Source organism: Mustela erminea, chromosome 9 (assembly GCF_009829155.1).
Source record: "Mustela erminea isolate mMusErm1 chromosome 9, mMusErm1.Pri, whole genome shotgun sequence".
Classification (NCBI taxonomy): Eukaryota; Metazoa; Chordata; class Mammalia; order Carnivora; family Mustelidae; genus Mustela; species Mustela erminea.
The window spans coordinates 12,726,827-12,750,845 of NC_045622.1; positions in this window are offsets into that span (position 1 = coordinate 12,726,827).

Sequence of the window (24,019 nt, forward strand, 5' to 3'; positions counted from 1 at the left end):
ACATTGTGCTCTCTGGGGCCACCACACACCTGGCTCTGGGTCTGGGATTAGCCATAGGATAAGGACAAGGCAACACCAACCACCAGTTCCCATTTTCCCTTCCAAGAGCCTTCTCTTTCCCTCCTCTTCTTTTCTCCTGGTTTCTACGGAGGATGCATTCCCTGCTTCTCCCCGCTCCCCCCGCCGCGTGACTGCCTTCCAGCCACAGGCAAACGGGTGTGTCAGACTGTAGATCACCGTGGAAGGGCTGTCACCTCGTGGGTAATGAAGAGAGAAAATGCATCAGGGGTGTTTAGGGGAGATGACAGGTGATCACAGAGGCCTCCTCCTTGCCCAGATGTATTTTGCCAACTGATCACTCAGCAGACCGGCGAAGGAGCTCAGTCAAGCCCCCTGGGCGCTCGGGAGGGATGGGGGCTCTTTTGATCCCAGACGTGCTTAACTCTGGCCTGAGCCACACTCCTGCTGCTCCCCTGGTAGGGCGGAACGAGGAGGGGACAGGGTCCCTTTGAAGATCATCCCAAGACTGGGCAGAGCTTTTTCTCCCTGTAGAAAAATTAGAGCGGCAAGCTGTGATTGCTTGGAAATCATATCCCCCCGAGAGCAGAGCTCCTGCTCTGGCCTCCAGCCAGGGGGACTGTGGCTTTCCACACAGCCACACTCATCCAAGACTCCTCCAGCCCACAGAGAAAACAGAGCCCTGCGACCTTGAAGAGTCACCAACTCTGAACTTCAGCCTCATTATCTGCAAATCAGAGGTAAGTCTCTACTTTGCTAAAACTAAGACGCCATGGACTCTAAGACCCACCATTCTCTTCTTTATCACTAAGAGAAAGTAAACACTGTGAATTAAACCATGACAGGCCACCAACTGTAAGACCCACCCTGATGTCAGAGATGAGGAGATGAGAAGAAATATTGATACAAAAATCTGTGAAACGCGATCGTTCTACAGGAAGCTCTGAAGACGATCAAGCTCTAGCAAGCATTCAGCGGCTTCACGAACTAAGAAACACGGGAACAGGAGTGGCGCACGGCATCCAAAGCTGATTCTGGGAATGGTCTCAACTGATTTAGAAAGTGAGCTTCAGGACGGGTGGCATCCTGGTCTGTCTCCTTTGGCACAGTGGCCCTGGGTGTGGGAGACTGCCCGGCCCATCATAGGCTCCCAGGAAATATTTCTGAATACAGAAATGATGAGTGATCCATGACGTTCCAAAACATGACAGTTTCACACCATGACAGGTCCATGTGTGCAGCCAGGCCAGGGGGTGGTGTTGAGTCTGGGGTCGGAGACCATGGCTACTCCCCTTCCCGACACCATGGAGGTGTATGAGGTGAGAATCCAAGCAGACTACGCAGGGGTCAGGCTGCCTGAGACCAGCAGGGTGCCCCCTTTCACAGCCTGGCTCGATTTTCATCCAACGCGGCTGGCAGGCTAGACCCGGGAACAAGAGAGAATTACCCCGACTCCTGAACAACACAGCCATCAGAAGCATTTACGGGGCAACAACTGCATGAGTCAAGGTTCATCAAAGCTGGTCCCTTCTGGGCCTCTGTCCTGGGCTTGTCAGTGGCTCCCTGCTCCCTGCATCTTCACATGGAGATGTGTGTGTGTGTTCTCTGTGTGCCTTTGTGTCCTTCCCGCCCCCATCTCCTCTTCTTAAAGGGACACCCATCATATTAGACTAAGGCCCATCCTAGGGACCTCATTTTACCTTTGTTACCTCTTTAAAGGCCCTATCTCCAAATACATTCATATTCTGAGACACTGGAGTTAGGGCTTCATTGTAGGGATTTGAGAGCTCGTAACTCAGCTCATAACAGTCCGTTCAATAAACAACTCATAACTACCTACTGCATACCAGGCACCGTGCCAAGTGACGGGGACACATAATCAAATAAGATTGCCCTCAAGACGATCACAATCTAGTGTGGAAAAGAGACAGAGAAACAGATAACTGTTTGTGGAAGTGTAATGAGATATGTATCAACCCAGGAGGAATGCCAAGAAGGGCCACCTCTCCTAACCTGCGGGGTCAGAGATAGTCAGGAAAGGCTTTCTGGAGGAGGTGACACCCTAGCTGACTATGAAGGATCACATAAGCCAAACAGAAGCTGGGGCAAGGGGGAAAAGAGGGTAGTCCTGAGAGAAGAAACAAGACCCCAAGTGTGTTGAAGGACAGCCATGTGGCAGAGCAGAGACTGGGGTGAGACACCATGCTTGGTGTCCTACAATTGCCCATTGGTGCAGCTGCCAGTGATGCCTCCTTAAATTCCATGCCCTGGGGACTTGTCTCACCCCTGTTCCAGCCCTGAAGAACCACAGCTGGTTCAGTGTTCTTGGACCAACAGATCCAAAGCAGGGGCTAGTGAGCAACAAGGCAAGAGGGAGCTGTGGGTGGGACCTACAGGATGGTGTGCAGAGAAGGGAGATTGGCCTCCGTCCGGCATCGGGGGTGGAGGGATCCAGGATGGACTTCAGCTGTGTGCCCCTAACTCCTACCCTCTCACACTAGGTGGGCACACACATCATGAGTGACAGTGAAGCTTACACACAAAGCACAACACCCAGGGCCTGATTAGTTGCTGTCACTGTTATTCTTCTGTCCAGAATGGTTCCGGACCCTTGGAGAAGGGTCGGTAAAAGGACCACGTCAGGTTGTTACAAGAATTAACTGAAAGAGCCTGCCCAATGTGCTCAGTATCGTGCTTGGAACATAGTAGGTGTTCAAAAACCTGTTTCTTCTGGGTCCTTTTTGGACATTCTGCCATTTGGTACATCTACTTGTCTGCTAACCTCTCTTGTTCTTTATGGAGCAAGGGCTGTGATTTATGTCCATTTAACAGAGGCAGGATGGACTTGGGGCAATAAAATGGGTTTTAGAGTCAAACAAAAAGACCTAGATTCAAATCCAGGCCCACCGCTTACCCACCAGCTCTGTGACCTTGGACCAACTTTCATTTTGTTAAACCTCCATTTCCTCATCTAAAAATACTCACTTCTGGTGGAAGTGCCTGGCTCCCGAGACACGTTTGGCAATACTTGTTGAGTGTGTAAAGGAAGAGGGAAGAGAGAAGATGCATGCCTTGGCTTCCCTCCCTAGTGCCCACACTAAGATCTGGTCACCCTTGACTTTTCTGCTCTCTTACCTCCTCCCCTAATGAATCACCCTACTCTGGTCCTGCCATCTCCTTCTTAGTCTAGAATCTGCCCACTTATCTTTCTCCCTACTGCCTTGCTCTGAACCTCTTCATCCAGGCCACATTTCTAGGTTGACTTCCCCCAAGGGCCACTTTCTGTAGTCATCTTCTGTACGGATGCTGTTGGCCACCGACCCACGTATCAGCCTCTCTTCCACATGGTGCAAAGCTAAGTGGATGCATCAAAGTCGGTCATGCCACGTTCATTCTCCTTGTTGGTGGTTCATTTGGGAAAGCCTAGGGAACCCAAACCTGGCCAAAGAAGAGTAAGGAAATCTGCTAGAGGGCTTCAGGGAAATTTTTCCTTGCTGATAAAGAAAGACACACAGGGGGACGCCTGGGTGGCTCAGTTGGTTAAGCAGCTGCCTTCAGCTCAGGTCATGATCCCAGGGTCCTGGGATCGAGTCCCACATCGGGCTCCTTGCTCGGCAGGGAGCCTGCTTCTCCCTCTGCCTCTGCCTGCCTCTCTGTCTGCCTGTGCTCGCTCGCGCTCTCTCCCTCTGTCTCTGAAAAATAAATAAAATCTTTAAAAAAAAAAAAAAAAAGAAAGACACACAGGAAGAGACACAGCCCCTCTCTTTCTGCGGGAAGGTGTCCTCCCTGTGTGGGAGGCATCACTCATGGGATGGATCATGGCCAACAGGCCAAGGACCACAGAGCAGAAAGATAGGAAGACCCTGGGTTATGGCACTGTGCAGCTGCCCAGTTAGACACGCACTGCCATCATGCTTCTCACCATATGAGATAAGTGGCTCTTATTGCCTAGCTAGTTTCATCTGGCTCCCAAGGACTGGCAGCATCTTGACTGATAAAGCTTTCTACCCCTAGTGTCAAGTCTCAAATCCTTCTTGCCCACACACTAGAAGATCTGGTGGCAAGTCCAGCCATGTCGCCCTTTCTGTGGCTTCTCCTTGGCATCAGTTTCCAATTTCTTGGCATGGCCTTTGATGCCCTTCCTGATCCAGCCTCTGCCTTCTCTACAACCCGATATCTTTTCACTTCCTTCCTTCCTGAGCCCTCTTGACCTCTCTAACCCCGCCATTGCTACAGTCTACTCTCAACCAACTGGGCAACCATTTCACCTTCCCGTGTTCAACTTCCTCATCTGTAAAGTGGAACTATTCACCGTATCCACACCACACAACTGCCGTGCAAACGAAATGAGTTCATGCATGTAAAGAACTGATGCCCAGATTAATGTGTAAAGTGCTTCGTAAATATTGCCATGTCATTTCCCCAAATGTGCCTTTTTTAGGCTTCCTGTTTCTTTCCATTGGCCAGAGGCAGAAAACAAAGCCCTGGAAGATGGCAGAGTCACAGGATAGGAGGAGCCTGAGACTCTGAACCACCACACGGGCATGGGAACTATTACCTGTGCCAGCAATAAATCCTGATATGTATTTGTTTGTTAGAGCAGCCAGCTCTCCCCTAACGAATAGTGACTCCCCTACGCCATGCCCGCAGCTACCCTGTGATAAACCCTGCTCTCCAGACCAGCAGGCCATGTTGTCATGGTCAGTTTACATTTTCCTTCCATCCTAACTAGAAGCAGAAGTGAGTCAACTGACCTTTGATTAGTTATGGCTTGGATTGTGTGCCCCCCTGCCCTGAAAAATATGTCAAAGTCCTAACCCCCAGTACTTTAGAATGTGACCGTATTTGAAATGAGGGTCATTGGCTGATGTGATTGGTTAAGATGAAGTCATATAGGAGAACAGTGGGTCCCTAATCCAGTATGAATTCCAGCCTTACGAGGAGAGGAGAAAGAGACGGACCCAGGCACGCACAGAGGGAAGACAATGCAAGGACGGAGACACCCAGGGCCAAGGCCATGTGACAATGGAGGCAGAAACTAGAAAGAGGCAGCTATAGGCCAAGGACACCCAGGGTGACCGGCCACCGCAGGAAGCTGGAAGAGGTGAGGGAGGGTTCCATCCAGAGTCCCAGAGGGAGTGTGGCCCTGCGACACCCTGATTTTGGACTTCTAGACTCCAAAACTGCAAGAAAATAAACCTCTGTCCTCTTAAGCTCCCTGGTGGTATGGTACTTTGTTTCAGCAGCCCTAAGGAACTCAGACAAGTGCCAGCCCTTACAACGGGGTCAGAATCAGAGCTGGAACTTCATCCGTCAGTGTGGGTAGAACGGAGGAAGGAACGAGGGAAGAGACAGGAGGAAGGAGAATAAGAAAGAAGATGAAAGTGACTTTTCCTTCTGTTTGATCTCCTTCTAGACAGTTACCAGGCGTTTTTTTTTTAAGGCTCTGGGTATGGAAAGAGATTTCTTCCAGAGAATATTATAAATGTGGGCTTAAAGCAGCCTCCCGGAAGAAGTAAGGGAAGCTGAGGAAAACAGCTTCTTCAGATCACCGATTGACAAAATAATACGAGGTTGTAAAGCTGCAGTATCCCTATGGCCTCATAAGCTTGGAGAGAGAATGAAACACATTTTGAAAAAAAAAAAAAAAAGCGATGAGAGGCAGCACTGCGTAATTTCTCTTATGTGTCTTCTGGGCACCAGTAGCCTATAATGAGACAGTGCATCTGGTGTGGGAGCTGTCTCGGGGGCGGGGGACGGGACAGTAAAGAGCAGGGTGTCATTCCCAGGCTACAGCTCTGGACCTCCCCAGAGTTGTGCAGACCCTGGGGTGGGGCTGGGCGGTGTCAAAGAGCTGAGAGTAGCACTGAGTGCCCCCCAGGAGGACAGCTGTGGGGCAGGGCTAAGGCAGAGGACAGATGGCGGGCTTGCTGGCCTGCCACCCTCCAGGGGAAGAACCAAACCCCTGTCCCAGCATCGGTGGTGTGATAATCTGCTCCTGGGAGAGATGGGGATTGAGGTTTCCTATTGCCTCTATAGCAAATTACCACAAATTAGGGGCTTAACACACAATTTATCATCTTACAGTTCTGGAGGTCAGCTCAGAAAGGGTTTCATGCGGCTAAAATCAAGATGTAAGCAGAGCTGCATTCCTTCTGGAAGTTCTAGAGGAGAATCCATTCCCTGGCCTTTCGAAGCTTCGAGAAGCTGTACAGTTTCCTTGTCTCCTCTGTCTTCAAAGCAAGCAACATTGGGCTGAGTTCTCATCTGTCGGCTCTCTGGGTCTCCCTCTCCTACCTCCTTCCTCCACCTTTAAGGGTCTTTGCGATTACATTGGGTCCATTTGAATAATCTGAAGTAGTCCCCCTATTTTAAGGTCAGATGATTAACAGCCTTAATTCCATATGCAATGTTAATTCCCCTTTGCCACATAAAGTAACATGGCGACAGTTTCCAAGGGTTAGAAAGTGGATATCTTTGGTGGTGGCTGGACATTATTCTTTTTTGTCTCTGATCCCCAAAGATACAGGTCCATCCTACAAGCAAAATACAAATGCTTTCACCCTACTTCTGGTACCACAATCGATACCAGTCAGTGTTCAGCCAGAGAAGCAGAATCAGCAGGAGGTATATATTAAGTGATAAATTGCAAGGAACCTGCTTACGTGGTCATGGGGGCCCACGAGGCAAGTCTGGAGTCTATGGGGTGGGTTGGGACCCTCGGGTATGGACTGAAGCTACAAAATTTCCTCTTTTCTCAGGGAAGTCTCAACCCTGCCTTCCAGATCTTTCAGCAGGATCAAACCTACCCAGATAATCTAGTATAACGTTCCCTGTTTAAAGGCAACTGACTGTGGATGTTAATCACATTCTCAACGTACTCTCACAGCAACACCAAGGTGAGTGTTCAGTGGAGTGGGTGGCGACTGTAGTCAGACCACACTGATGTTACACAGAGACCATCGCACAGATAAGGTGGCTCACTAAGGACCCAGTCATTTGCCACAGCCCCTGTACATGTCCGAATAGATGACAATTTCTTAGGATGTCCTCTCCTTGGAGCTACATGGGTCTAAGGAGACCACGAAGCCGATTCTGTTACTCTGCTCCACTGTTCTCGGAGATTAGCAGCTCCTTAAGAATAAAGGCTAGGATTTCACATGCATATGTATATGTACATGTACATGCATATGTACATGTATATCTAGCAGCACCTAACCTAGTGTTCCTTGTATAGGAGAGACATACTCGGGAAATGATGGTTGGAAGAATTTTGTCTTTGTTGAGTAAATATTCTCTCCTGTTGCTAAACTACCAACCCCTTTGGGCAGCTCCCAACTTGATGGCATTTCCAGCTACTTATTCAAATGTTGGTACAAACTTGCATCCTATCACATATGGCCAGGTGGCATTGGGGGATGATGAGAAATCATCCTAGAGGTGGGAGTGGGGTGGAACGCTTGAGTGGATTAGAGAAACAGGCCATGGCACCTCTTTGTAGAGATATTTGTAAACAAAAGAGAGCCCAGTCTGCCTGGATCAGGGTGAATATTGACTGGTTTAGAGACAAGTATCCTCAGAAGGGCTCGACAGCCTGAGAGATCTTTTATTCCTAAGCGTTCCAGATCTTCGGGAGCTCAACAATGCCCTTGATGCCAAGGACAAAGAGAAGAGTCTAACAAGCCAAGCCTTCGTGTTACAGAGACTCAGAGAGGGAGAGCGATTGGCCCAAAGTCACACAGTCAACTACAGACGGACAGATCTGGAACTGCAGACGGATCTGGAACTAGAGGCCAGGTCTTGTGATTCTGATGCACTTTTTAATTTTCACTGTGCTGTTGTGTCAACCTCAGGGATGTCACACACTCAGAACTCAGTCTAAGCATCCAGAAGAATCGGACATATTTCTCCAAAGTTCAAATGATACATTCACTGATGGGAAATCAAAAATGACTTAGAGGCATCTGTAACATCTGCCCATTAAGTGAGCATGCATTCTAAATAAAAATAGTTGCAACTTTAGAAAGGTTCCCTGTCCTTTCTCTTCAACCAAATTACCTCTCTGGGGCCTGGGTGGCTCAGTTGGTTAAGCCTCTGCCTTCAGCGCAGGTCAGGATCCCAGGGTCCTGGAATCAAGCCCAGCATCAGGCTCCCTGCTCAGCGGGGATTCTGCTGCTCCCCCTGCTCTCTCCCACTCGCTCTCTCTGAAATAAATAAATAAAATCTTTAAACCAAACTATCTCCCTGAAGTCCATCGAATATGGGAGTTCTGGAACCCTGCTGTCTTCACAGGATCACTGGATACTTGTGATTCACTGGCTTGAGCAATCTCATGAAAACCAAGCCCAAGTGAAAGTGTTTCATGTGCACGTAACTGGGTCACTACCTAAAAATAATTCATGGGATGTATCATAATTTCTTTTTGTTTCCCACCATCCCTTTAATAATGTATTCAATGGGGGAAGTTTTCCCTTTGTCTGGAGCTATAATCCTGCCCTTGGGCATGTTGCATAGACTGATGGCTATGATGGGCGGAATTCTCAGATGACCTCCCAGACTGCCACCCCTGGTGCGAACATCCTGTACCCCTCCCACTGAGTGTGGGCAGGACCTGTAAATACACTGACATAGTCAATCCCTTGAGGACCTACACTACATGAGACTCCTTCCTAGCGGACTGGAGGGAGATTCTCCTACTAGGAGCTGAGGGCCCTGGGCTGACAGCAAGCAAGAACACAGGGGCCTCAGTCCAACAACCACAAGGAACTGAATTCTGTCAATAACTTGCGAGAGGTTCCCAAGCGGCGGATAAGAACACAGCCCAGCAGATACCTTAATTTCAGTGCCTTGTAAGGCGTGGAGCAGAGAGCCCAGCCAAGAGCAAAGGCTGACTCCTAATCTGTGGAAATGGAGATAATAAATGGGTATTGTTTCAAGCCACTGAGTTTGTGGTAATGTGTTACACTGCAGTAGGCAATTACAACTAGCCCTTGAACAACATGGATTTGAACTGCACGGGTCCACTTAAATGCAGATTTTTCTTCAATCAATGTAGTGCAGTACTGCCAATGTATTTTCTTTTCCTTATGATTTTTTAAAAGATTTTATTTAGTTATTTAACAGAGAGAGAGAGAGAGATCACAAGTAGGCAGAGAGGCAGGCAGAGAGAGAGAGAGGGAAGCAGGCCCCACACCCTGAGCAGAGAGCCTGATGTGGGGCTCGATCCCAGGACCCTGAGATCATGACCTGAGCTAAAGGAAGAGGCTTAACTGAATGAGCCACCCAGGCGCCCCTCTTCCTTATGATTTTCTTAATACCATTTACTTTTCCCTAGCTGACTTTATTCCAAGAATACAATATAGAATACGTAGGATGAAGGAGTGTGGAGGCCAAGAAAAACTAAGACCATCCCACCTCAGGTTTAGCCTTAGCATAAGTACAGCCATCTTAGCTCTGGCAACCATCTCAGACCCCTGTGCCCAAGGGCAGAACTTTCCCCTACTTTACTTTAGTTCTAAGAAGCCCCACCCTGCTTTAGTCCCAGAGACCACCCCCTGCTTTAGTAAACAGGAAGCCCCACCCTGCTTTGGTTCCAGAAACCCCCACCCTGCTTTATTTATTATTTTTTTTTTTTAAAGATTTCATTCACCCATTTGACAGAGAGAAATCACAAGTAGACGGAGAGGCAGGCAGAGAGAAAGAGAGGGAAGCAGGCTCCCTGCCGAGCAGAAAGCCCGCTGCGGGACTTGATCCCAGGACCCTAAGATCATGACCTGAGCGGAAGGCAGCAGCTTAACCCACTGAGCCACCCAGGCGCCCCCCCCCCCCCGCCCTGCTTTAGTAAAGGAATCCCCACCCCGCTTTAGTAACAGGAACCCATAAATACCCCTGCCTTAACTAAGCTGAGGGTCCAAGTCCCTACTCCGCTGTGTTGGGTATACTTGGGCCCAAGCTTAAGCTTGTCAAATAAACCCTCGTGTGATTGCATCAGTGCTTGGCTCCTCCGTGGTCTCTTGGACACAAAAACTCAGGCACAACAGAGAGTTGGAAGGCAGGCAGGCAGGGACAAGGGACCACCCACCCTCAGAGGAAACCACCCTTAAAAAGGGTTTTACCTCACCCTGGAGGGAGACCTCCACCCTTTCCCTTGTGACAAAAACCTGAGCCCACAACAGATGCAGGGAGGGTCAATCATTAAAACAGCCCACCCACAAGCCCATTAAACACCCCCCCCCCATTAGAAAATCTGGTGGCAACCCTCTCAGGTCCCCTACCTCCTTGGGCTGTTTGTACTGCACTCAATAACCCTAGCTTTGCTGCCCACCACTCTGTCTGGTCTAACTCTTCCTTCTTCAAAGTAGCATAACCAAGAAGCGCAGGCACCATGGGGGGAAAATCCTGTAACATCTATAGCATACAAGAACATGTGTGAGTGGACTATGTTACTGGTGAGGCTTCCAGGCAACAGTCGTTAAGTTGTGAGGGAGCCCAAAGTTCTATGAGGATTTTCCACGATGCAGGAAATGAGCGCTCCAACCCCCACACTGTTCAAGGTCAACTGCAGTGAAAGGGCTTCCGAGCTTTCTGGCTATGAAAGCACAGAGGGAAATAGTATTTATAGAGGGCAGTGAGATAAATGGGGAAAGCCACCCGTCAGCCACTCCCAGAGTGAAGGGCATTGGTGTCTAGTCCCGCCTGTCAGGAAGCTCTGTATACAGAAGGTCCCATCAGTACTTGGACTTGTAAACACAATCCCCTTTCAGAAATCTGAGTGTTTGGGGCACCTGGGTGGCTCAGCGGGTTAAAGCCTCTGCCTTTGGCTCAGGTCATGATCTTAGGATCCTGGGATCGAGCCCTGCATCCTGCTCTCTGCTCGGTGGGGAGCCTGCTTCCACCTCTCTCTCTGCCTATTTGTGATCTCTGTCTCTGTCAAATAAATAAATAAAATTAAAAAAAAAAAAAAAGAAAAGAAAACAGTGTTTGGCAGCACCCACAACTCTCGATTTGGTGTCAAGTCTCCTCCCTGCCCCTCCATAGGACCCTGCAGCCTCTGCAATGCTTGAGCTGGGAGGGGGAGCAAGCTTCTCACTCCCAGACCTGCAAGGGCCACCCCACCCCCCCATCAGCCACAGGTGACTCTGCATCATTCTCATCCCAATCAAAGCCTCTCTCCCAGGCCACCGGCCCCCGCAGTCACCACACCTCCAAGCCCTGCGTGGGGGTGCCCAGCCCACGCTGGAATGTAAGGATTCTGAGGCAGGGGCCCCGCCAGGCCTACACAGCTACAATGTCTGTTCCAGCACCACTTAGGTGTGTGGTCCTGGGGACGCAAGGCTACACGCTCGCTAGTCAGGCAATCACCCCAGTCTGGCCTCAGGCCCATCTGGCCTCCTGCCAAGCCTGCAGCCTGGGCCCAGCCTGGACAGAGTGCTAAGGCCCTTGCAGAGGGACCCAGCCCTTTAAACTTGATAATCAAGTTCATTCCAACTCTCCCTCCTCCACTCCACCTCAACCCGGGTTGAAATCTTATCTCTTTTTGGGCTGAAAAGGAGACTGTTATTCTCCACAGTCTGGTTCACGATATAAAATCTGTGCTCTGAGCCCTCTGGCTTTGGCTTTTGATATTTAAAGCCAAGCTTTAGAAATTCAAAAATACCCTTTTTTCTCTCAAGCACCTTGCCCTTAGAATTGAAATCCGTGGCTCTCAATACCATTGCCTCTACAATAGATTTACAAAAGGCTACTTAAGAGCTCAAAAGCCAGGAAAGGGACTCTTTGTTCTCTCCTTACGATCCCTACCCTCAGGGCAAGGCAGTAGAAAACCCTGCCGGCTCACCTCACAGGGTAGAGTCGGCAGTGAGAGGGTTAAAGCAAGAGCAAGAGCGAGAGCCCCGAGTGTAACAAAATGTGACTGCAAGGCCTTTATAAAATGCTGAGGTGTTTCCCCAAGGCATCGCTAGGTGTGGTTCTCAGGGCTCATTCCAGCAAAAGTACTAATAAAGTACTAATAAAAGTACTAATAAATATTATAAATATTGACACAAGCAAGTTGACTGGGAAGTTTGAACTGTCATTTAGGAGCATTTGCGAATTTAAACTTTCTGATACTAATCTGGGAGCTGCTACAATATGCAACGTTAAATGAGTGCTTACTTTGTAGCTGGAAGAGTACATAAAAATATAAGAATCCACACATAGCTGGACAGCTAATTTTTGATAAGGTACAAAGACAAGCCAGTGAATAAAGAAGGATCTTTACAAGAAAGATCACTGTGACAATTAGACATTCATTTTTAAAAATGTTAACTTTTATCCATGTGTCCCACCATACACAAAATTTAACTCAAAATGAATCATAATCATAATCCTAAACATAAAACCTGAAACCATAAAACTTCTAGGAGAAAACATAAATCTTTGGGACCTTAGGTTAGGACTTTTTATCAAAATAAGAAATCAAAACAGTAGCATCAAAAACATGATCCATAAAAAAAAAATTGATAAATTGAACTTTATCACAACAAAATTTCTGCTCTTTGGAACACACTGTTGAATGAAAGACACCCCCCAGACAGGGAGAAAATCTTGGAATATATTTGACAAAGGTCTTGGAGCCAGGATAAATAGAAAGATTTTAAGATTCAATAATAAAACAAACCACACAATTGTTTTAAAGGAGCAAAAGATCTGAAGACACGAATAGATGCTCAACATCCTTACTCATTACAGAAGTGCAAATTAAAACCACCACGAGAAGTCATGTCATATCTGGTAGAAAGATCTACATGAAAAGTCTGGCCACATGAAGTGTGGGTAAGGAGCTCTCATCCAGTGCTGGTGGGAATGTCGAATGAATGGTACCACCACTCTGGAAAACAGCACCGCAATTTCTTGAAAAGTTAAATACTCATGTAATCCTATGGCCTAGCCATTCATCTCTTAGGTATTTGCCTAGGAGAAATGCAAGCCTATATCCTTACAAAGACTTTTACACAAATGTTCCTAGCATTTTATTTGTAAGAGCCCTGAAGTGGATACAATCCAAAGGTTCAACACCTGGGGAACAGAACAGGCATAGAGGGTGGTTACCGATACAATGGAATTCTACTCAGTAACAGAAAGGAATGAATTATCCATCCAACTGACACCGTGAATGAATCTCGTGCTGAGTGAGAACGCTAGATAAAAAGGAACACACGCGATATGATTCCATGTATATGAAATTATCGAATTGCAAACTGATCTGTAGTAACAGAAAGCAGATCTGTGAGTGCCTGTGGGGAGATCATGCCAGAAGGGAGGTGGGCACTGAGCGGTGGGAAGGTTGGATTACCAAAGGGCATGAGGTAATTCTGGGGGTGATGATGTGTTTATCATTTTAACTACAGTGATGATTTCACAGGTATGTAGATACATGGAAGCTTAACACATTGTACATTTTAAATATGTGTGGTATGTCACATGTCAATTACACCTCAATAAAGCTGTGAAAAAAGCATGTTTATAAAAACAACGTGTGTTTCTGGCTCTGTCACAGGAGGACACTTCAAGCACAATCCATATATACCTTTCAAAACCTGGGCTTAGTCACATAGATCTCCATACAACTCCACATAGATCTCTCAGATCCCCTGGTTGGTCTCATTAAATAAATGCTGTGTGTAAAATGAACAGTTTTAAATTTGGGCTTACAAGAAAATATATAACTCATTTTTTAAATGACAGTATCTTTCCAATAACTATGAAAATCTGAGTTCTGCGGCAGGTATATCAGTAGACGAGGTGTAGCCCCTCATACCAGGCTTCCAATGATCTGAAGTCTGAGTGAGTGAGAGGGGAAGGGGAGGTTTGGGTGAGTGGTGGCGGGGGGTGGGGGGGATGAGGGTGTGGGGTTGGGGGTGGTGGTTGGTGAGGATGAGTATTTTCACCTGAATGCACACAGCCCCAAGTCACGGGGCCAGAGGAGGCGAGAGCAAGAAAGACTGAGAAGTGGCAGGATGGGGAGAAGGGGGGAAGGCAAGAACCGGATGCTGAGCCCCACAGAGCTGGTAGGACTAACCCTAATAGCGACATTATACTGCACGCTGTCTGTGTGTTATCTCAGTTCATTCTTAAAACCATATGAAGTGGGTACTACAGTAAAACTCCTTAAAAACGTGGAAAACGGGTGTCTGGGAGAAAACTTCAGTAGCTTGCCTCAGGTTAGAAACCACAAGAGCCCTAGGAATTTCCAGCTATAAGCAGTTTGCTCTTGCTGCCATAACTGACTATCATGGATTTAGTGGCTTAAAACAACAGGGATTTAACCTTTAATAGTTCTAAAGGTCAGAATCCTGAAATGAGTCCTGCGGAGCTAAAATCAAGATGTTGGCAGGGCTGTGTTCCTTCTGGAGGCTCCAGGGGAGAATCTGTCTCTTTCTGCTTTAAGTTTCTGGAAACTGCCTGCATTCCTTGGCTTGTGGCTACTTCCCTCTCCAGCTCCCTTTGATTCTCCTGCCTCCTTCTTACGAAGACCCTTGTGATAACACTGAGCCCAGCTAGATAACCCAGGATAATCTCCCCGTCTTAAAGCCTTGGTTTGATCACAGTTGAGAAGTCTTTTTTACCACGGATGGTAACATGCACAGTTCCTGGGGATCTTCTTTGGGGAGCCATGGTTCTGCCTACCACAGGCCCCTGGCTCTTATGACTCCTTCAGTCATGATGGGAGGCCTTTGCTGATCAGTCCCCAGCCACCCCTCCACAGCCTTTCCCCACATTCCTTCCCATAGCTGACACAGCCGCCAAAACTCACAAGTTTCCGTGTGCCAGCGAGGCTGCCCACCTCCTCCTCACCTTCCTGCGGGTGACTGCCCTCTGCTGCAACTCCTCTCTCCTCCCCTCATCAAAACCTACTGAAATCCCAGCCATCCTCCAAGCGCTGGCTCAAATACCAGCTCCCTGGGAAACCTCTCTGAATCTCCAGCTGAGGCTCCTCCCTGCTCCCCACCGCCGGCATGGCATTTGAGTTTCACGTTCAGCTTTATACGGGGTGGCGGGTGTGTAAGCTCCTTAGGCAAAAATCATATCACATTTACCTGTGGAACTCCACAGCCCACACCACAGAGCCCCACATACAGGGGCTTAGCGGGTGTTTATTCAACACCTGAGTAGGTCACTGGATACACACATTCGAGGACTCAGGCAAAGCATCCTCTGCCTCTCAGCCCCAGAAGGCGCTGGTCCCTTCCAAGGTCCCTGGACCCCGGGGCCTGCTGTACCTCATGGCAAACACTGCAGCCCTGCCCCAGACCTATGCCCACAGCCAGCCGAGCTCAGCAAGTTTGCTCAGAGCTGCTCTAACTTGGAGCTTGGGCTGTAATGAACAGATGGCATAAATAAGGGAAGGGAAGGAGAATTCAAGGCAGAAAGCAGGTGAGGAGGCATTCAAGGTTGATGGGCTCTCGTCCCTGCATCCACAGGGCTGGGACAAAGCGGGGCAAGGATGTTCAGTTTGGGAATGTGTGGTCTCTGACGGATGCAGACTCCTGGGTCAGCCCGTTCCTGCCATTTGGGGCCTGGGACATGGCTTCGTAGCTGGCACCACCAGCCCCCAGGAACAAGCATCTGGACACTCACCCAAAACAATTCTTAAAACACCACACTGCTACAGGCTTCAAGGTCCATACGCTGAAATCCTAACCCCCCCGAGATGGTTTTAGAAGGCCGGGAGGTGCTCAGGCCAAGGGGACAGAGCCTTCATGAATGGGATAGGTGCCTTTGGAAAAAGAAGCCCCAGACAGCTCCCTCTCGCCTTCTGCCAAGTGAGGACCACAGCTATCCACGAACCAGGCACCAAATCAGCCAGCACCTTGATCTTGGACTTCCTAGACTCCATAACTGTGAGAAATAAGTGTTTGTTGTGTCAATTCACCCAGTCTGTGGTCTCTTTGTGATAGCCTCCCTAGCAAATTATAACCACACAGAGCTAACATCTTTATTTTACTTTACCAACTGAACCCAAGGCTCAAGGAAGGGAAGGCCATTCATTAGTGATAACGACCACCGAGTTCATCAAGCGTTTATTGACACATTGGTGAATGGCACCGAGTTAAACACTGGCTCACCGACTCCCAATCACTGCACACATAGGTGCACACAAGCGTGTGTGTGTGTGTGTGTGTTGAACCCCCATGGGGTTGGAAATAAGGCCCTCAGTATTCTTCAAGGCAAACCTTGGTTTCCATGTCTTGTTGATTCAATACATTACTTTGCTTATCTACCTACTCTGCGGATGAAGGGGTTTGAGGCCAGAGATTTATCCCTTAAATTAAACAATAAAGAAATGGATCTTAAACAAAAATACTTCAAGAGTTCCTCCATAGAATGTGTAAGTCCTGGGAGCCAAGGAGTGGGGAAGAATTCTGGCCAAGTGTCTGGCACTGCCTGAGCATTGATGCTTTCTGTCCCCAGCATGGAGTAGGGAAGAGAAATGGATAAGGAAGAGGAAAAAGAAAATCTGTCCCTCTTAGATAACTGTCCACCTCCTCGTTAGTCAGATTTCTCTCAAGTAGTTTAGAATCATGTAAATTTCCACCCCAGTCACTCTCTACCTAATGGAACTTTAGGAATATATGCTAATGGCAAACAAAGGTGGGTTTGGGCATCTCGGGCATTTGGGACTGGACAGAGCCCGCATCTTTCTCTTGACATATCAGACAGTGGCCACTGCCCAGCGCATCCACAGAGCTGTTCACACTAAACAGCAGACCGCATGGATTGGCGGGTGACGTACTGGCAAATCAAGGGGGCGCCATTCCTGTGGCAGTCACGCAGAGTGGTCTGTTCATTATGACAGTTTTCCAGCAGATGGCAGTGACGCGTCTTGAGGAAGGAGACTTTATTTTATAATTTGTACGTAGCACCGTCTAAGCTAATGCCACAATACCTAGTGGCTGGTTCACCTACTCGACCTTGGGTGCTTCTCTTTAGAGAAATGGTACAGGGAATACAAAAACAGAAGGTCAGGCTATCCCAACCTGTGTCTCTGTGACATATCCATTGTGGCCTTGATTTGAGATAGAGAAGTGGTCTGGACGGACAGAGGCAAAGCAACCAGCAGACATCTAACCTCCACCCTGGTTTCTGACCACACGCTGGTGTGGAGGAAAGAGTGGGGAATGAATGTTCTTCTCACCGCTCTGTCCCCACAGCCCAGGATAGTGCTGCACACAGAAAGGTGCACCTACAAGTTAGTTGAGGGGCGGACGGATGGTTGGATGGATGGATGGATGGATGGATGGGTTCAACAGACACCTGCGCAATGCACGGGTGCGCTCTCCTGTCACTTGGTTCATTTGCCCCAGCTGGTCTCCAGAGAGAGCTAGCAAAAGCAGTGCCCATGGACTTCACTGAAGGAAGGCAGAAACCTCCAGAATGAATTCACTTAAATGGTCTCTCACCAGGAAGCAGCCCCTAGAGAGTCCCCTTTCTGGGGGAGCAAACCTCTTCCTTAATCACCACGTGCTCCTGCCCACTGTTACCACTAGCTGAGTGCAGCTGTCTGTCCCACCTCTCAGCAAAGCCCATTTACCTAACATTTACCTTGCAAATGCAAGTCTAAAATGCAATCACTGGCTTCCTCCTCAGCTCGTTAATTTTCAACAGGCCTTCCCTGAACCAGACTGGGAACCACCGCCCTGGCTAGCTGGGTGTGGTCCTGCCTCTTCCAACATTTCTGCTGCTCGGTACCTGCACCCGAAAGCTACAGGTGAAGCAGAAGTACCAATCAAGCAATAGTCTGGGCTAGGACTAAAATACCTCTGCAGGGGATTATCAAGGGCAGACTGCCCTTGGACCAATCAGCTGGCGAGGCTTAGGGAGAAAGGCTTGGGGGAGCCCCAGGTCAGGTCTCAGGTGCAGAGGGCTCCATCCTGCTCAGTGTGACATGATGCTGGCCCACATAGTGAGCCCACTGCTGGAGGCAGGTCTGCAGCCCAGGAGCCACCTGGGCTTCGTGGATAGCCTGGCTTCCAGAGGTCCTCCGCAGACGCGCAGTGAGCTGAAAGACTCCAGGAAAAGTTGCTAGGGGGGAACTTAATGCCTTCTTTTGTCCTGAACCAGCCCACTATTCCTTCCAGAAGTATGGGGCACCCACCATACATCGGGCAACATGCTGGGTGCAGAATGTGCCAAAGAGCAAACAGGCATTGCCCCTGCCTCGTGGAGTCTGTGGTCAAGTGGGAACAGAAACCAGAAGTTAAGTGCACCACCCGGTGCCAGATCAGGGGCACCCAACCCGATCCAAAGGGCTCCTGGAGGAAGTAGCAATTAACCCGGGACTTGAGGAACAGAGGATTAGCAGGCAGGGCCAAGGCACCGAGCCAGACCAAGCATCCTGCATTCTAACCCATCAAAATGCCAATTGGCTGGGTCTGTGAGGCGGAGAGTGGCCAGAGAGGAGGGTGGGGGAGCAAGATCCCCAAGAGCCTTCTTTGCCAGCCAGACCTGGAGCCCGAACTTCCTGGGGGTGGGGGTGGGGGTGGGGTCAACAGGGAGCATCAACAGGCTTTGGGGATATTTGAGGCCAAAGCAAGTTAGGGATTAGGGCACTGGCAAGGCAGGGACAGTAAGAATCCCGGTGGCCTGGAAACCATTTCTGAGCATTTATGGAAAATTCTATCCCATTCCTTCCTTCTGTGAGAGATGCACTTGGGTAAGAAAAGAAGGTAAATCATCGTCCCTCATGTTCCATACTTCAGAAAGGAATTTTGTGCTCATCTCCTCGTGAGATTCCATAAGAAGGTGGCAAGTAAGATCATGTTACAGATGAGGAAACCGAGACCCGTAAGGTAAACCTTGGCATCTAAAACTGTGTATTAAATAAGGCTGCACAGAGAGCTTCCTATTTGCCTAACAGAAGGTTGTAACATAGATTATGAATGACCTTGGGTGGGCAAGTGGCTGGGCGCTCACCCCCATTTAGTGACAGCACAGGCCCGAGTGTCTCTGTGCCCTATTTCCACCTCGGCATAGAAGGAGCAAATGGCCATGCCAGGAGTGGACCCCCAAGGTTCTGAGAGCTGGCCCAGTGCCCTTGGCATGGCATCCAGAGCAAAAGAGACCTCAGAAGTCTCTGCTTAGAGTCTGGGGGAATCCAGCAGAACCCCTACAACATACAAAACACCGGGATCTGATCTGAATAGATGCGGGGACATCCCATGCCAAGCCATCAGCACCACATGGACGGCTGGGAATCCAACCCCTGCCCTAACATCCTCTCCCTTTGCCCTCCCTGCCTCCCAAACCAGAGTCCTCTGGCATCCTGAGGAGGCTGGGGCCTCCTCACCAGCTTCTGGAAACTTGGCCTGTCCTGTTTGTAGACACCCTGTTCCCCCCATTGCACCGAGGGCAGGAGCCAGTGCTCTTGGGCATGCTGCTTAAGTAAGAAAATAAATAATCTCACTCGAACAGCCGCGGCAAACACCCTTCTGTCCGAGGGCCTTTCTGCCCTTCTCCCAGTTCCTGGGTATCCTCTCTACTAGAAATGCTTTTCAGGACAAGGGGAAAGAGGTGGGGGAAGGGAGGGTGGAGATGGACATTATTCTTCAGAGGGTCTTTGTTGCTGTAATTTCCATCTTTCTCCTGGGGCTGAGAGCCCCCGCAGAGCTGGGAGGGCTGCTCAGTGCCATGGAGACAATTGTGATATCAAAGGGAGAGGATTATGGCTCCGGTGGGGAGGGAGGAGGAGGGGCGCCAGTCGGAGAGCTGGAGACAGCCAAGAGAAGATGACAAGTCACTTAGGCCCCGGGTTGAGAGCCTGGTGGCAGACTCTGAGATGCAGAGACAGGTCTTGTCAGTTCTGAAGGACCGTCAGTGTCATAGGAAACGACACTCTCTTTAACAAGGAGCTGTCCCCCTGAAGGGGGAGAGGCTGGAGAGCCGCAGCTGGTGGCAGTGGCCAGGCGAGGGGCAGGGGTGGGATCACGCACATGGCAGAAGGCTGTCCTTCTCCGCTAAGGAAGAAACAAGAGACCCACCATAAATGCCAGAATGAGGCCCACGGGACCTGAGTATTCTGGAGTCAGATGATTTGGACAGACAGGTAGGGGCTCAAGAAGCAATTGCTGGAGAGGACAGTCACTCCCAGGGCCACTCGTTGACCAGGATGCATCGGGCGCCCACCTTGGGCCCAGCACCATGCTAGGCAAAACTGCAGGGCGCAGCAAAATAGGGGTCATGGCCCTGCCTTCAGGATTGACCACAAATACAGAGATAAATGGCCCGTCAGTGCCTGACCTCTCTGTGCTCACAAGGAAGGGGTGGGCAGGACGTGGCTATGCTGGAAGGCACTCCACAGGGGACGTGGCAACAGGGAAGAAGACCAGGGGGCCAGGTGATTCCATGGAAACCATCTGTTTAAATTCTCTGGGTCTCAGTGTCCTCATCTGTACAATGGAGCACCTTGCACTCCGGGCCCTCTGGGGTGCCGCACCAAGGGCACTCTCCCCAGGTTGGAACCAGGGTCTATCTAGCTTCTCATTGTCCTGCAGCAACAGGGAACAGTCACTGGCATCCCTATCTCTCAGAATACAACTAACGTGGGCCATGATTTATTACCAAGCGGAAGGAAAAAGCAAGCCATGTCGGTATCTTTGAGGCAGCTGGTGACATCTTCCCAGAGGCCCCCCTACCGCTATCCCACCCCACCACACCCAAAATAAATCGGGGAGACACATTTTCCAGGCTCTCCCCTGACATGTTAATGGATATCAGATGGGAGCATCCGCATAGCAAATAGGAATCTAATCTATCCCCTCGTTCAGCCAAATGGAAACAGCAGGATATCCATGGCTGAGCCTCTAGCTTCTGGCGGGGGACGCGTAAGAGGAAAATGGAAACAGATTACAGTCAGTCTGATATCCAAATAACAAATAGGTATCCCGGAGAGAAATTTGTTTTATTGATGTTTGGGAAGAGATCCACTGATTTCCTTGTCTGTTCTGCCTTGCCACTTTAATTGAGGAAGGTGCTAGTTAAAAGCCAAAGGAAAAAGAAAATGAAAGAAGGTACTTAATGTCTGGCAGGCATCTGTTCCCCTGTACCCAGGGGCACGCGCGCTCACACCCGCACGGCTCTCTGGAATAAATGCTCCCAACCACCCAAAGTGTCAGTTGGAACCGGCCACTGATTGGGCACAGTTCACTCTCCCAGGGGCTGGCAGGTGTTCTGGGCTTGAAGGCAGATGGATTTCGAGGGAAGGATCGGGCCCTGGGCCTGGGGCCAGGGGGCGGGGCCTGGGGATGTGGATTCCTCCCAGGAGTTGCTGAGGCTGGCCTGGGATTCAGGCAGAGAATGGGGTGGCCTCCTGGAGGCCAGGGAGGGCTGGTGGGATCTGAACGACCCTCCCAGAATCTCAGCTCTGGACCTCCCAAAACGGGAAGGGAAAGTGAAGCCAAATAGCACGAGAGGAAGGCAATCGGATCAAAGGAAAGAAGCAACGGTGTAAGAAAGACCAAGAGTGGGTAAAGCCTTAGCCCCACGCCAGGCCCCGATGTCTCATTAGCATCCGGGCCACAGTCTGCTTCTGAAGATGCCAGGGAGGAGGGGAGATATTTGTAATACTATAACTATAGTTTATAGGCTTTGGTTTATCTTTATGACAGACCCAGTAAATAATTTACTGGTCAGTAAAAGATCAAAGACATTGCAAGAGCTGCAGCCTGGAACATCGTAACGTCTACTGTTTCTACGGACGCTCTACTGGCCATGCAAATTTATTACTTGATGGGCTAAGTTTATGGCCCTGTGCCCTGGTCCCCAAAAGGTAAAATTTTCAAGAAAACAGAATAAACAAACACAGGGACCGACAGACATAGGAATGGACGTAATTTACAACAGAGCTGGGGTAGCAATGCAGCTGACCCCACGGGGTTAGTCCTTGTAATTTGTGGGAAGATGCCCCGACACAGTCCCACTCGACCCCTTCCCTACCCCCAAAGAATCTCGGAGGGGATGTGCATACTTCTAAAAGCCAACAAAAGCATGTGATTGACCTTCTGAGAAATCATTGCAGAGAAACTGAAGATCTGAGTGAACGGCCCTAAATTCAGTTAAGGTGACATAGGTATTTTACCAGGAGGACTGTCTGTGCTGTCATTAAGGTCTGGGAATCCCTGTCAGCAGGGAAGGCTGTAATAATAGAAGGTAGCTAAGCTTGGGTCCTAGAAAAGGAAGCCCAAAGAAGGCCCTGCCCGTTCTCTTCCTGCCCAGCTCCATCCTTGTGTTCAGGCTGTGAGTTCCAGATCTGTCTCCTCCCACTACCCCCCAACCCTGCTAAATACAAAACAGCTCCTGTTTGGCTATCACGGGCCTCAGGATGTGCGCACTGGGGTAGAGGCCCTGGGAGCCAGCCTTGAATTGTTTGGACAGGGAATCGCCAGGTCCCGGGTGAGGGGAGGGCCCGAGCACAGCCCTCTGAAGCACAAGCTCAGGGCAAGGGCTTTATTCCCTAGGTCTGCAATGGTAGTAACCTGAGGAACAAGTGCTATTAGGGTCCTTCCTGCTCTGGCTAAAAGGGAGAGACACAGACCCACCCGGATGTTTCAGGTTCTAGAGAACAGGTTGCAGAAATGATGAGGAGTCGTTGGTTCATTGGGCCTCACTCTTCACGGGTTTCCACGAGACCCCCGGTCCACATTTCTTTGGGCTGTTGGGTCATTTCTGTATTTTCTGGAACAAGGAGAAGCTCCAAAGAGCGGAAGAGAAATTTCTGTCCACTGCCAGGAACAGCCCCTTTTAAATGACTGCCCTGCAATTCTGCTTTCTCGGTCTCCTAATGACTTAGTGTGCATCAGCTCCCCTTGAGCCCAGTGGCCTCAGAGTACCCTGTTGCCCTACCCTTTTGTGTCCCTGTTGCCCTACCCATTTCACAGGGCCACCACTGGCCTTTGGGGGCAGGAAGAGTCTTTGTTGTAAGGGACCGTCCTGCTCGTTGCAGAGTAGTTAGGATCCACGGTGCTGACACCCTGAGGGAGACCCAGAAGCTGTCCTTGTCATGGACATAACCAACGTCCCCACAGTTCCGAGCCCTTCCTTTCCAATGTGCGGCACATCCTTCCCCGCTGGAACCACTGCTCCAACTGCTACGCGGGAAGGAAAACATGGAGCCAGACACGAAGGATCGGCCAACTGGGAGACCAGGACTTGGGGATGGACCGATACCACAGATCAGCAGAAATGGGGACAGATAAATGCTCAGGGAGGGGGCAGCCCAGACAATCTGCGACCAACCTCACATACGCTTGCAGATTGATACAATCGGCAAATTGCCATTTTATGTTCTTTGATGGAAGAGAGAGGAGAAGACACGCTTGAACCCGGCTGCCACCTTGAAAGAGACGATCAGCCATTGCCCTGTCTCCCAAGGCTCCTCCTAGAATCCCTTTGGGATGTGGAAGCCTGATGAGATTAAACAAACGGAGCTGTCTTTGTCCCTCTACTCAATCCCAGCCCACCCTTCTCCCACCTCATAGGCCGTCCTATCCCTAATGGAAGCCAACTGCTGATGAATTGGTGGCAGGTTGCTTTGCTGTCTTCCTAAGTGGCTCGCCCCACCCCCGCCTTAGCGTAGGAGGCAGCTGCTGGCAGGGTCAGCAAGAATGTCAGACTGTCAATGAGCAGGCCAGCCGCTCTGTTCATTAGACCAACTCAATGCAGTGCCTCGGGCCCGGACAGCAGCTGGGGCTGGGATGAGTCAGAATGGAGGGTCTCCGGGCCTACACTCCCCCCACCCCTGCCTGGCAGCGCTCTGCCCATTTCCCCTGCCTTCTCAGTACCCAGCTTCAGGAGAGTCCTGTTCAAGGGGAGGGCTGAGGCGGGAGCACCTCAGGGTCCCAGACAGAAGTCCTCTTTCCTTCCACCATAGGGAGGGGACAGAGGACTGCAGAAGAAGGTCCAACTCTGGGGCACCTGGGTGGCTCAGTGGGTTAAGCCTCAGCCTTCAGCTCAGGTCATGATCTCA